The sequence below is a fragment of the Polypterus senegalus genome, chromosome 9 (assembly GCF_016835505.1).
Source record: "Polypterus senegalus isolate Bchr_013 chromosome 9, ASM1683550v1, whole genome shotgun sequence".
NCBI lineage: Eukaryota > Metazoa > Chordata > Cladistia > Polypteriformes > Polypteridae > Polypterus > Polypterus senegalus.
In genome coordinates this window covers 74,563,023-74,576,959 of record NC_053162.1, presented here as the reverse complement: position 1 = coordinate 74,576,959, position 13,937 = coordinate 74,563,023, and the positions used below count along the sequence as shown (strand labels likewise).

At 37.5% G+C, this 13,937-nt stretch overlaps 1 protein-coding gene across 3 annotated transcripts in view; it reads left to right on the top strand.

The window, feature by feature from the left end:
• The first annotated feature begins 290 nt into the window (after window positions 1-290).
• The window catches only part of ankrd11 (ankyrin repeat domain 11), a 402,782-nt gene continuing 389,135 nt past the window's right edge, over window positions 291-13,937 (top strand). For 2 of the 3 annotated variants that reach the window (XM_039763291.1, XM_039763292.1), the window contains exon 1: window positions 291-661. The gene's annotated coding sequence lies outside the window, so the exon portion shown is untranslated. The remainder of the gene's footprint in view (window positions 662-13,937) is intronic. The other variant, XM_039763294.1, reaches the window with a different exon arrangement.

Genomic DNA, 13,937 nt, shown 5'->3' with positions numbered 1-13,937 from the left:
TTACATTGACAAATCCTGCGCTTTGCTTGAACACTCTGTCGTATTTAAAATAGTTGTATTCTTCTTGTTCTTCTTCTGTATGACTCGCCTTCTTCCTTACGCCTTGGATCAAACGTCTACCCTGAACCCTACCTGACGCCATATTGGCTCAGACGGGGCACACGCTCACAGATGTGGAGCCAAAATGGCGCCCGATGTCCTCTCCGTCTTTCTTGGCGTAGAAAACCTCCCCACGCTCGCAGCCAATCACGTGTTTTGTTTCAAACCGCCTCGTTCTTTTTTCGTCATCACTCTCGTCGAAGTCAAAGGCCGACTGGAAACGGTTTAGCAGAATTCGGGTTGGACTAGACTTAAATAATAACACAGATAACCTGTAAAAATCCGCAGTAATGCGGAAATACACAAGAACAAATATCGACTAAGATTGTTGCAGTTATTACAGATCGCCTGTGAAGTATATCTTTTGCTAGGAATTCGCCATTTATCGTTACGCTGCAGCGTTTCTGTTTTTAAGTACGATGTGTGGTGCTTTGTTGGATATTTCCGGACGGTAGCCTGTTTCAAGCAGGAGGGCCTCAAATGGAAAAGCCAAGCCTGGGTCTGGAGTTCCTAGCCTAAGCCAGGGGGCGGGTGGGAGAGCACACCTGGGATTCAGACAGAGGTAAGTGCGATTATTGCATGGTAATTGTGTTCTGTAAAGCGCGATGAATGAACTGATGCATGCGGGTGTTTTATTTATTACGCGTGCAACACGAATACGGCTGTTTGTTTTCTTTGCCGATTGTGGCGTTGACGTGATTGCTCGCATACTTGGAATCTGATTTGTTTTTCATTGTAAGATATGCATATGTTCTTTATAACGATTTCTTAGTGTACTGATAGTTTAATTGCAATTTACACTGTGTTTTGCATTGCATTTACCCTTTTCGTCCTGTCGATGTATATTTGCGTTACGTGGTGGGAAACTGAACTGCGGTGGGGGTAGGGGTCAGAGAGGAGTCGTGTTTTGGCGTTGACGTTTTCTGCGGGATTCCTAACCGTATTTCGGTTATTCAGCGGTGTATTTGCATTAATAATTTGTTGAACCGACAGTGGCGGCGAATATGCAGGGTTCAAACGTTTGATTGGTACAAAATTACATATTTCTCCCATTGTCTCTTTCTTTAATGATTTGAAAAGGTTGTTTTTGTTCATATATGGAGCTGTTTATTTTGAAAAAGTACGGGATGATCGATGCAGGTAAGATATAGTGGTCAACGTGGTTTCCTTATCCAACGGAAATAAGCGCACGTTTTTAACAACGTGTGATTCTTAGAAATTGCCTATTCCAAAAAATCACAATTGTTCGAAAGCTTTTTGAGTATTTGTATAGTTTTTGTAGTTTTAGTATTAGCCTTTTATAGGGAAAATACCTTGTAATGTATGTTGTTTAAATTGTTTTAATAGTAAATGAAAACAGTTATGTTGGTTACATTACGTTGTAGTTTTTTGCTTTGCAGTTATGTAAGTTATTATTATTACTGTTGTTTCCTGTTAGTCAATTACATAGAATATTTGTTCTTAAATTAGTTTTGCGTCTTCAGTCCTCTTAAACAGAGAATATCAACTGTTTACCATTATATGTCGTTTTTATGTAAAATATTAATTATTACCTGCTTTTGTCCGTATGGGTTAATGTAATACAAATTAGTGTAAATTACTATGGTGATTAACAACATCTCAACTTTTAAGCTTTTAATTTTTTTTATGGACTTGTTTAGGATTTTCGTGAATGTGAATTTTTGCATTTCCTGCGTGCTATTTAGCAGTAATAATGGACATTTTTTTTTTTTAGACATTCATATCAAGTCTAGATACTTTGATATGAGGGAATTTTTTTTAAGCTTAACTAAGAGTTTCCAGTACATCTAGTTGATCTTCAATATCCAGTACAAGGTCACAAAATCAAAATACTGGCACTGTTGGACAGAAGTCAACCCTTGCTTTGACATACCATTTCAGCACCTACAACAACGGTTTTTCATGGGTTATAAATTTAGAGATGCCCAATTGTCAGAGGTGAATCATGTGTTTTTGACTTTTAGGGGAAACTAAAGTACATAAAAAGAAAGACATCCAGGGAGAGCGCACACACGGCAACCTTGCAGTGATGTTAGAGGATTAACACTGGCCATCCACCCATTTTCTGAACATATTTAGAAGCAAAATGTTTATGTTTAGTTTGAAGAAATGTACATAGCTAACTTCATTAAGGAAGGCGATTCAGCTTTGGGTGTTTTAATTTACATTTCAGACTCTTTCAAACTAAGAAGTGTACAAATGGTTATTAATATGACTGTTGTATGTAATATCGCGTACATGTGTAAACATTCTTGTGTGGATGTTTTAGCCTAAAATTAAAGGACATTAAATGTTTACTTTTGTATAATATTTAATAATATATACTTTTGTATGTATTACTTTTAGAAAGTACTTTCAATTAAAAAATCAAAAGTAAATCTTAAGTGCTTTTAAAGTCCATGTAAAAGACAACATATGAAAACTAAAAACAATGTTTGCTTTAAATCAATCAATCAATCAACATTTATTTATATAGCACATTTTCATACAAAAAAATGTAGCTCAAAGTGCTTTACAAAATGAAGAATAGAAGACACAATAAAAAATAAACATAAGTCAACATTAATTAACATAGAATAAGTAAGGTCTGATGGCCAGGATGGACAGAAAAAACAAAAAAAAAACTCCAAAGGCTGGAGAAAAAAATTAAAATCTGTAGGGATTCCAGACCAAGAGACCGCCCAGTCCCCTCTGGGCAATCTACCTAACATAAATCAAACAGTCCTCTTTGTATTTAGGGTTTTCATGGAAGGACTTGATGATGATGGCCACATAGACTTCTGGCTTTCAGTCCGTCAATGTTGGTGCATCATAATGTTTTGAGTAGGGGTGGTGGTGGCGCAGGCCGCCACCACAAAGAAACCGGAAAAAGAAACAGAAGAGAGAGTTGGGGTCAGTAAGGATTTTGGAGCCACTATGAATAGTTATTGTGATGAATTGAACATACAGAGTATCAGTATTAAGTTAAAGTGAAGTTATGAGAAGGCCATGTTAAAGTAATGTGTTTTCAGCAGTGTTTTAAAGTGCTCTACTGTATTTGCCTGGCGAATTCCTATTGGCAGGCTATTCCAGATTTTAGGTGCATAACAGCAGAAGGCCGCCTCACCACTTCTTTTAAGTTTAGCTTTTGGAATTCTAAGGAGACACTCATTTGAAGATCTGAGGTTACGATTTGGAATATAGGGTGTCAGACATTCCAATATATTAGATGGAGCGAGATTATTTAAGGCTTTATAAACCATAAGCAGTATTTTAAAGTCAATCCTGAATGACACAGGCAACCAGTGTAGTGACATCAAAACTGGAGAAATGTGTTCGGATTTTCATTTCCTAGTTAGGATTCTAGCAGCTGCATTCTGCACTCGTTGCAAGGTATTTATATCTTTTTTGGGTAGTCCTGAGAGGAGTGCGTTACAGTAATCTAGTCTACTGAAAACAAAATCGTGAACTAATTTCTCCGCATCTTTCAATGATATAAGAGGTCTAACTTTTGCTATGTTTCTTAAGTGAAAAAATGCTGTCCTAGTGGTCTGATGAATATGCGATTTAAAATTCAGATTACAGTCAACAGTTACCCCTAAGATTTTTACTTCCGTCTTAACTTTTTAATCCTAATGCATCAAGTTTATTTCTGCTAACCTCATTGAATCCATTAAAGAAATATTATTAGGATAATAATAACTTTGGATTGGGTTATCATTTTTATGCAGAAGATACTCAACTCTATTTCAATGTTAAAAGTGGAACTTCTTCAGATCATTCTCGGCTCACAACCTGCCTCAGTGAAATGAATACCTGGATCGAGCAGAACTCTTTAAAATTAAATTGCGACAAAACTGAACTCCTCGAAATTGTGACTAAAGTGCAGCTTAATAAAATGAGCTCCTTAGCAGTCCATCTTGATGGTGATCTCATCAGACCTGCCTCTACTGCAAAGAATCTTGTTGTCATTTTTGATTCCTCCCTTTCTTATTCCGCCCACATAAATCATATTAAGAAATGTTCTTACTTTCACCTCCTTAACATATCCCGTGTTCGCTCCTTCCTTTCCTTTTCTAATGCTGAGAAACTTGTCCATTCTTTTATCACATCCTGCATCGATTATTGTAATTCCCTACTGGCAGGTGCCCCTTCTAATCATATATCACAGCTCCAGCTTATTCGACCAGCAACAGCGAGCACATAACACCCATCCTGCTCCACCTTCACTGGCTCCCCTTGTTTTACAGAATCGAATATAAAATTCTACTAATAACTTACAAAGCCTTAAACAACCTTGTGCCAAACTACATCAGTGACCTTCTCCATCATTATGTGCTTGTCTGCCCACTAAGGTCCTCTGATTCTGGCAATCTTGTTGTTCCCCACACTAATCTACACTCCATGGGTGACAGGGCTTTCAGCTATATAACACCCAGACTCTGGAATGACCTACTGAAATTAATAAGGTCAACTAAATCCATAAATTCTTTTAAAAACAACTCAAAACTCATCTATTTATAACCCTTCTTTCAGTTTACCTCTATGTCAAGATGCTCATGTAACCTGTGTGTGTGTGTGTGCTAGACCGTCAATTATATTGTCCGTTAGGCTTTTTCTCTTTATTTACTATCTTACTCTTCTTTATTTATTTATCTGGTTTAGTACAATGCTACTGTGTATACTGTATACCCTGCCGTTTGTTCTTTAACTTTGTGAAGTGCTTTGAGCATGGGAAAGGCGTTATATAAATAAAATATATTATTAGTAAATTGTGAAGTGTCTGCTTTGCAATTTGTATTTTTACAACAACATAGCTGGGTCCTGTTTACCTGAATTAGGGAGCCAATTTCAAAAAATTTGAAACTAAATTTATTGGGTATTTTTCTTCATTAGCAAGTTAGAGTGACAACTTCTTCCTTTTTTGTAACTTTATGCTTTGCACTAAGCTATACAGTCCTGTTTCTAAAGCCTAGTTTATTTTTGGCACATTCAGTTCATTAACTACCTTCAGGGCACAAGGAACAAGCTGTAACAATGAAAGTACATTTACAATTTGTAAATACTTAACCATAGATCTAAATAGAATTTGTTATACAGGCTTTTTTACTGCAAACATTTTCAGGTGAAAATCCCACATATTATTTAGAATGTAACATTCAAGCATTATGTGCTGGCTGTAACTTGTAGCTGACCAAAATGTTCTTGTCTTAAAGTTGTATGTTATAGTAAATGTTCCCTTGTAGCTTGATGCATTTTTTTTTTTTATTTGAAATATAGTGTATAACATCAGAATGTTATAATAAGCATTCAAATAAGAGTATTAAACTTTTTTTTTTATTTTTAACTTTTCAGTGAAGTCAGTTGACACTGTTTGTAATTAGGTTTTTTTATATAAACTGTGTATTTCAACAATAATGTTTTAAAAATCCAAATAACTTTACAGATCTTCATTGTAAAAGGTTTAAACAATGTTTTCCATGCATGTTCAATTAACCATAATCAATTAATTAACATGCACCTGTGTAATGGTCGTTAAGACCTTAACAGCTTACAGAAAGTAGGCATTTAAGGTCACAGTTCTAAAAACGCAGGACACTAAAGAGACTTGTCTACCGACTGTGAAAAACACCCAAAGAAAGTTGCCCAGGGTCCCTGCTCATCTGCGTGAACATGCATTGGGCATGCTGCAGGGAGGCATGAGGACTGCTGATGTGGCTAGGGAATAAATTGCCATGTCCGCACTGTGAGACGCCTAAGACAGCGCTACAGGGAGACAGGAAGGGCAGCTGATCATCCTCGCAGTGGAAGACCACGTGTAACAAAACCTGCACAGGATCCGTACATCCGAATATCACACCTGTGTGACAGGTACAGGATGGCCACAAGAACTGCCCGAGTCACACCAGGAACACACAATCCCTCCATCAGTGCTCAGACTGTCCGCAATAGGCTGAGAGAGGCTGGACTGAGGGCTTGTAGGCCTGTTGTAAGGCAGGTCCTTATCAGACATCACCAGCAACAACGCCGCCTATGGGCACAAACCCACCTTCGCTGGACCAGACTAAAAAAGTGCTCTTCACTGATGAGTCACGGTTTTGTCTCACCAGGGGTGATGGACGGATTCGTGTTTATCGTCGAAGGAATTGAGCACGTCTGGGACCTGTTTTATCGCAGGGTGAGGGCTAGGGCCATTCCCCCCAGAAATGTCCAGGAACTTGCAGGTGCCTTGGTGGAAGAGTGGGGTAACATCTCACAGCAAGAACTGACAAATCTGGTCCAGTCCATGAGGTGGAGATGCACTGCAGTACTTCAAGCAGCTGGTGGCCACACCAGATACTGACTGGTACTTTTGATTTTGAGCCTCCCTTCATTCAGGGACACATTGTGAAACATTTTTAGTTTATGTCTTATGGTGTTGACTCTTTTACTGTTCATACAAATATTTACACATTAAGTTTACTGAAAGTAAAAACAGTTGAAAGTCAGAGGACATTTCTTTTTTTGCTGAGTATATATACTAGCAAAATACCCGCGCTTTGCAGCGAAGTAGTGTGTTAAAGAAGTTATGAAAAAGTAAAGGAAACATTTTAAAAATGTAACATGATTGTCAATGTAATTGTTTTGTCACTGTTATGAGTGTTGCTGTCATCAAGGCTTTGATTATCATTATTTCTTTCAATCAGGTTCGTATTTGGAGGATGTGTTGTGTTCAAGTTGCATTCCGTGTTTGACAATCGTTGTAAAGATAACAGGTTCCATTCATCGAAGTGATCACTACCCAAATCGCTACTCGTGAATCTAAGGCCGGAGTTCTGCATATCTTTGGAAGGAAACCGGAGCACATTGTGGAATACAAGCAACATAAATCCCTGCAAGACAGCAGTGCTATCGCTCCGCCACAGTGACACCCCCATGTGTGTAATTATTCCCCCATGTGTGTATTTATTAACAGTATTCATTATTTAAACAAAATTATATGTAAAATGTAACATACACATTTTAATGCATTTCATCATGAAAGTGATATCAAGTAAAAATCTAAAGACTCTAAATGTGCAGAGAGTTGGAATATCATACATTTAATTTGTTCTGTTTGGCGATCTATTGCTGCTTTCCGCTGCTGAAGCAAAATGCCGACATACAGATGCATTCGGGGTGCTTTTATATATCAAGTGTCGCATATTCCCGATCGTAATGACACGATACATTTTAAAAGTCTCACATACCATCTTTTGTGCCGTCTATTTTTTTTTTTTTTGTGCAACTTCACATCAGCAACATAATGTATAGCACTGTATTTGAGCCATTCATCTAACAGATCCCCGAAGGATCTCCATAGAGGCTTGCTGTCACATGTAGATAGTAAACAGAGACTCTGACGTCACATTCCGACTTTTAGCACACTCGCCCCGACTTTTGCTGGTACTGCAACTTCGCGCGCGCGTCGCGTTAATTTCTGAGGACCTGCTCAGAGGGCGCGTGAAATGAACGCTGGGAACGCGTGGCAGCCATGATGCGGGCGCGTACGCGTTCTAAGCGTGAAGTATAAATGAGTCCTAAGATGTTTAACAGGCATTTCCGGTATTTTGGATTTACCTGCGAGTATTTAGCGGCAGCGCCTCTATTAACTTGTGGATTTGCCTGCGAGTATTTAGTGACAGCGTGTCTATTAACTTGTGGATTTTTCTGCAAGTACTTGGCGGCAGCGTCACAAAGTTGTTTCTGTCTAGCTGCATCAGAAAATGTACCACAACGTCTTGACACGCCTCCTTTTTACTGTTTTCTCACAGCTTGGATTGCTGCTGTCATAATCGGTTTGAATTTCATGGTTTGTTTCAATTACGTTAGTGTTTCCAGGACTTGTGTTGATGTGACATTTGGCATCTGTCAAGCGTTGTAAGCATACAACTGGCTTCATCGATTACTTCACATCCAGCTTTTGACAGTTGAAACATTCATAAACATCAAAGTGTCCACTACTGAAATCGTCACCTGTGAATCTAAGATGTTTAAGAGGCATTGGCGGTTCTCCAAAGGTGTAAAATATTTGGCCATTTCGGTACACTTGAAAGCGACAGCTGAACAATTTAGCGGCAGCCATCAACTCACATGCAGAAGCATAGGTGAAGGGCTTAAGCATTTCCTGTTATAGTGCTTCTGTGTTGTATAATTATCTCCTGTACCATCATCCGTCCACACCTTTAACCTGTCCCAGTCATTCAATACATAAGACACAATGTTCCTCCGGATATCAAGATTGAGCCTGATATGGCCGTGCAATATGTAACAAAGAGAATGCAAAAGGCAGGTGGCATCTCCATGGAAACCACTTAGTAAGTGACAGTTCTTTGATCGTTGGTGTTCACCTCGATAGACCTGTTAATGGAGGTACGGTTAGAACGGTAAATGAAATGGCTACCTGAACAATGTAAACTGAGTCTAAAATACCTACACAATAACTATTTCATAATAAACGAACAATAAAACAGCGGATAAGCTGTGGATTAAATAAAAAGGTTGCAGTTATCAGCAAGGAGACATGAATACTGTGGTGAAGCACGGAAGGGAATGAAGAGACCTGAGCGACAGATAGCATTATATGGGCAGGCAGCCAACAATGTGGGAGGCGTGGGGATGGGAGACGCAACTCTGCCTCACACGGCGACCGAGCTGCAGGCTATGGACGTATATATGTACGTAAGTAGGATTCAGTTATGACTGTTGCGCGTAGAATTTCAAAATGAAACCTGCTTAACTTTTGTAAGTAACCTGTAAGGAATGAGCCTGCCAAATTTCAGCGTTCTACCTACACGTGAAGTTGGAGAATTAGTGATGAGTAAATTAGTGAGGGCTTTGCCTTTTATTATAGATATATACACACACACACAGTGGTGTGAAAAACTATTGCCCCCTTCCTGATTTCTTATTCTTTTGCATGTTTGTCACACAAAATGTTTCAGATCATCAAACACATTTAACCATTAGTCAAATATAACACAAGTAAACACAAAATGCAGTTTTTAAATGATGGTTTTTATTACTTGGGGAGAAAAAAAAATCCAAACCTATATGGCCCTGTGTGAAAAAGTAATTGCCCCCTGAACCTAATAACTGGCTGGGCCACCCTTAGCAGCAATAACTGCAATCAAGTGCAATGAGTCTTTTACAGCGCTCTGGAGGAATTTTGGCCCACTCATCTTTGCAGAATTGTTGTAATTCAGCTTTATTTGAGGGTTTTCTAGCATGAACCGCCTTTTTAAGGTCATGCCATAGCATCTCAATTGGATTCAGGTCAGGACTTTGACTAGGCCACTCCAAAGTCTTCATTTTGTTTTTCTTCAGCCATTCAGAGGTGGATTTGCTGGTGTGTTTTAGGTCATTGTCCTGTTGCAGCACCCAAGATCGCTTCAGCTTGAGTTGACGAACAGATGGCCGGACATTCTCCTTCAGGATTTGTTGGTACACAGTAGAATTCATGGTTCCATCTATCACAGCAAGCCTTCCAGGTCCTGAAGCAGCAAAACACCCCCAGTCCATCACACTACCACCACCATATTTTACTGTAGGTATGATGTTCTTTTTCTGAAATGCTGTGTTCCTTTTCGCCAGATGTAGCGGACATTTGCCTTCCAAAAGTTCAACTTTTGTCTCATCAGTCCACAAGGTATTTTCCTAAAAGTCTTGGCAATCATTGAGATGTTTCTTAGCAAAATTGAGACGAGCCCTAATGTTCTTTTTGCTTAACAGTGGTTTGCGTCTTGGAAATCTGCCATGCAGGCCGTTTTGCCTAGTCTCTTTCTTATGGTGGAGTCGTGAACACTGACCTTAATTGAGGCAAGTGAGGCCTGCAGTTCTTTAGACGTTGTCCTGGGGTCTTTTGTGACCTCTCGGATGAGTCGTCTCTGCACTCTTGGGGTAATTTTGGTCGGCCGGCCACTCCTGGAAGGTTCACCACTGTTCCATGTTTTTGCCATTTGTGGATAATGGCTCTCACTGTGGTTGGCTGGAGTCCCAAAGCTTTAGAAATGGCTTTATAACCTTTACCAGACTGATAGATCTCAATTACTTCTGTTCTCATTTGTTCCTGAATTTCTTTGGATCTTGGCATGATGTCTAGCTTTTGAGGTGCTTTTGGTCTACTTCTCTGTGTCAGGCAGCTCCTATTTAAGTGATTTCTTGATTGAAACAGGTGTGGCAGTAATCAGGCCTGGGGGTGGCTATGGAAATTGAACTCGGGTGTGATACACCACAGTTAGGTTATTTTTTTAACAAGGCAAGGGGGCAATTACTTTTTCACACAGGGCCATGTAGGTTTGGATATTTTTTCTCCCTAAATAATAAAAACCATCATTTAAAAACTGCATTTTGTGTTTAATTGTGTTATATTTGACTAATGGATAAATGTGTTTGATGGTCAGAAACATTTTGTGTGACAAACATGCAAAAGAATAAGAAATCAGGAAGGGGGCAAATAGTTTTTCACACCACTGTGTATATATATATATATACATATACATATACATATACATATATATATATATATATATATATATATATATATATATATATATATATATATATATATATATATATATATATATATATATATATATATATATATATATATATATATATATATATATATATATATATATATATATATATATATATATATATATATATATATATATATATATATATATATATATATATATATATATATATATATGTATATATATATATATACATATGTGTATATATATATATATACATATATATATATACATATGTGTATGTATATATATATATATATATATACATATGTGTATGTATATATATATTATTATTTATTTTTTTTTTTCTCCTCATCTTGTGATGACTTGGTTCACTTTCCAGGGAGTATTCCTGCTATGTGCCCAATGTTTTGCTGGGCTAGGCCTCATTTTTCCTGCAACCCTGCTCTGGATAAGCGGGTTTTTTTGGGTCATCTAAGAAGATTATGTTCACTCTAGTATTTTGTGTATACTCTCTTAGAATACAAAACTGAAGCAATTTATTTTGCAAAGCCCTACCTCCAAGTAGCCGTGTGGTAAATTTTACCAAGCTTCTTTAAGGGTTTGGCATAACTCTTCTTTTGCCTCTGGCTGCTTTTTTCCTGATCCCACACAGCTTTAGTTCTGTTGAGGTCTAGGCTCTGAGGTGTCTTCAAGAAGAAAAACAATGTATTTCCTGCTGCCACTTAAGAAGGCACTATATATCAAATGCAGTGAGCTTTGTGGGTCTTCTGCTATGTTTTCCATCTTCAGCTTACCTATTTTCTTCAAATTATTTGCACTGCACCATATTTTGAAAATTCATTTTAGTCCACTGTTGCTTATTGACTACGGCCCAGTTGATATAAAACTTTGATTTTTATATCTACCAATGTACTACAAAATAAGTATACATACTTTATTTTTGGTTCGAAAGCATATTTAATATCAGTTGCTGTTGAAGTTTAAAAAAAAAGAATTGTGGTACAAGAGAACTGCAGTTGGCACCCACACTTTCTGGGTTATCACCTGTTAGTTTTGTGCCTTTGTTTATTGTGCTACAATGCATTCATGCAGTGATTGGATTTACTTATAACTAAGTATTTCTAATCTTGAAATATGGCTCCACACATATTGGAGAAAAAACAGAAAGCAATTAAAAAAGTTGTTTTCTATTTGTAAGGAAGTAGGAAGTCAGCATACTTAAAGGCAGTGTTAGATTTATATCTTAAAACTGCTCATGATGAGTTTTACCTGGAACGGATGTCACATTTAAAGACTGCAGCTGCAGACTCATCAGTTGCTGGAGCTGTCACACAAGCGAAACACCATTCCTGACTAATGTCAACACTGTTTCAGAATTTTCACACTAAGTCCAAGACACCTATTGTGGTGTTTGTGTGTGCAGCATATAATGAGAGTGAATTTGCTAGTCATTCAGTGTAAAAAATGGTGTTGTATGAGCTGGGCCACTGCTTGAAAATAAGCTAAACTAACAAACACAATGGACAACTCGGTAGCAGTAAGCTTCTTTGAAGATTCAAAACAGCTTATTAAATTTAATTTAGTTTTCTTGAAGATTAATTACAGAAATGTCATTACCCCACCTATTAATGTAGTACTAGGGTGTTGTACCGTGTTAGCCTTTGTGAATGTAATGTAATGTCAGTCTTTTTAGTTAGCCAATAAAAGGTGTAATTTTGCTTGACTTCTCACCCCACCTATTAAGTAATTGGTTGATTTTATGAATTATTGGACAGATTATTGAGATTACTGGGTGTTCCGCCAACTAACTTTGATGGTAGATGCAATTAAGGTTCTTTGAGTCTGGTGTAAGTTACTGGTGTGCATATTTTAATTACTAGTAAGGTGTAGTACAAACCAATTGTGAATTGTGAATTACTGTCGTTGGATTTGTGAGTGCAGTGTGGCTGGTTACCAAAGCAAGCTGCAGTTGTGTGTGATACATTTTAAAATTTTTAAGTGAGTTAATTTCACAAAGGGAGGCCCACAGATGACACTCATTTCAACAAGGGGACTGTTTACAATTGCTGCTACTGTGTTTCCCCGAAATGAGACCAGGTCTTGTATTAATTTTTCCTCCAAAAGATGCGCTAGGGCTTATTTTCAGGGGATGTCTTGTTTTTTCATGAACAACAATCTACATTTATTCTTGAACAAAAATCTACTAAAGAATTAGCCACCTGGAGCACTGTGGATCAAAACAAACCTTAAATGGCCCTCCAAAAGTCAGAAAACACTTGAGACCCCGTGGAATAATAATAATAATAATAATAATAATAATAATAATAATGGAAGATTCATTACTGCCAGAGGTTTAGGTAATCTCTAGGACATTATTACCCTGTTGTTTAACTGTGGTCCTCAGCCATAAGTAATATGAATTGCCTCAATTTAGTTGGTTGTAAATCGGCACATTTTACTGGAAATAAGGGCTTATTAATCAACACTCAACACAAAAATGAACAAAGGGACCCTACAAATGTTTTCATTTCACTGCAATTCCTTTATAAATAAAGTGTATGCGTCTAGACACCTGTATAGCTCGCATTCTTTTCTGTTTATTAAAAAATTTTTCAGTGGCCTCCTTGGCCTCTGTTTTCCAGAAGGTGTGTGGTGAATTAGTAGAGTACCCTTGCCAATCAGTATTCAGCACCATGAATGTCTATCATTGAACTATTTGAGAATGGAAGCAAAGTTTGACTGATAGAAATAAAAATGAACGGGACAGTTAGGCTGTAGTTTCTTTTCTCATCATAGTTTATGTAAACAAGCTGATAGCATTAATTGCTTCAAAGTTTGCTGTGCAGTAGGGCTTTCAAATTATACACAAGGTAGGGTTTTATTATTCATATTAAAAACTAGCAAAATACCTGCGCTTCGCAGCAGAGAAGTAGTGTGTTAAAGAAATTATGAAAAAGAAAAGGAAACATTTTGAAAATAATGTAACATGTTTGTCAATGTACAGTAATCCCTCCTCGATCGCGGGGGTTGCGTTCCAGAACCCCCTGCGATAGATGAAAATCCGCGAAGTAGAAACCATATGTTTGTATGGTTATTTTTATATATTTTAAGCCCTTCGAAAACTCTCCCACACTGTTAACATTATTAGAGCCCTCTAGACATGAAATAACACATTTTAGTCAAAAGTTTAAACTGTGCTCCATGACAAGACAGAGATTACAGTTCTTTCTCACAATTAAAAGAATGCAAATATATCTTCTCTTCAGGAGCAGAGAATTTCAGAGAGAGAGAGAGAGAGATCGCTCGCAAAGAAAAGCA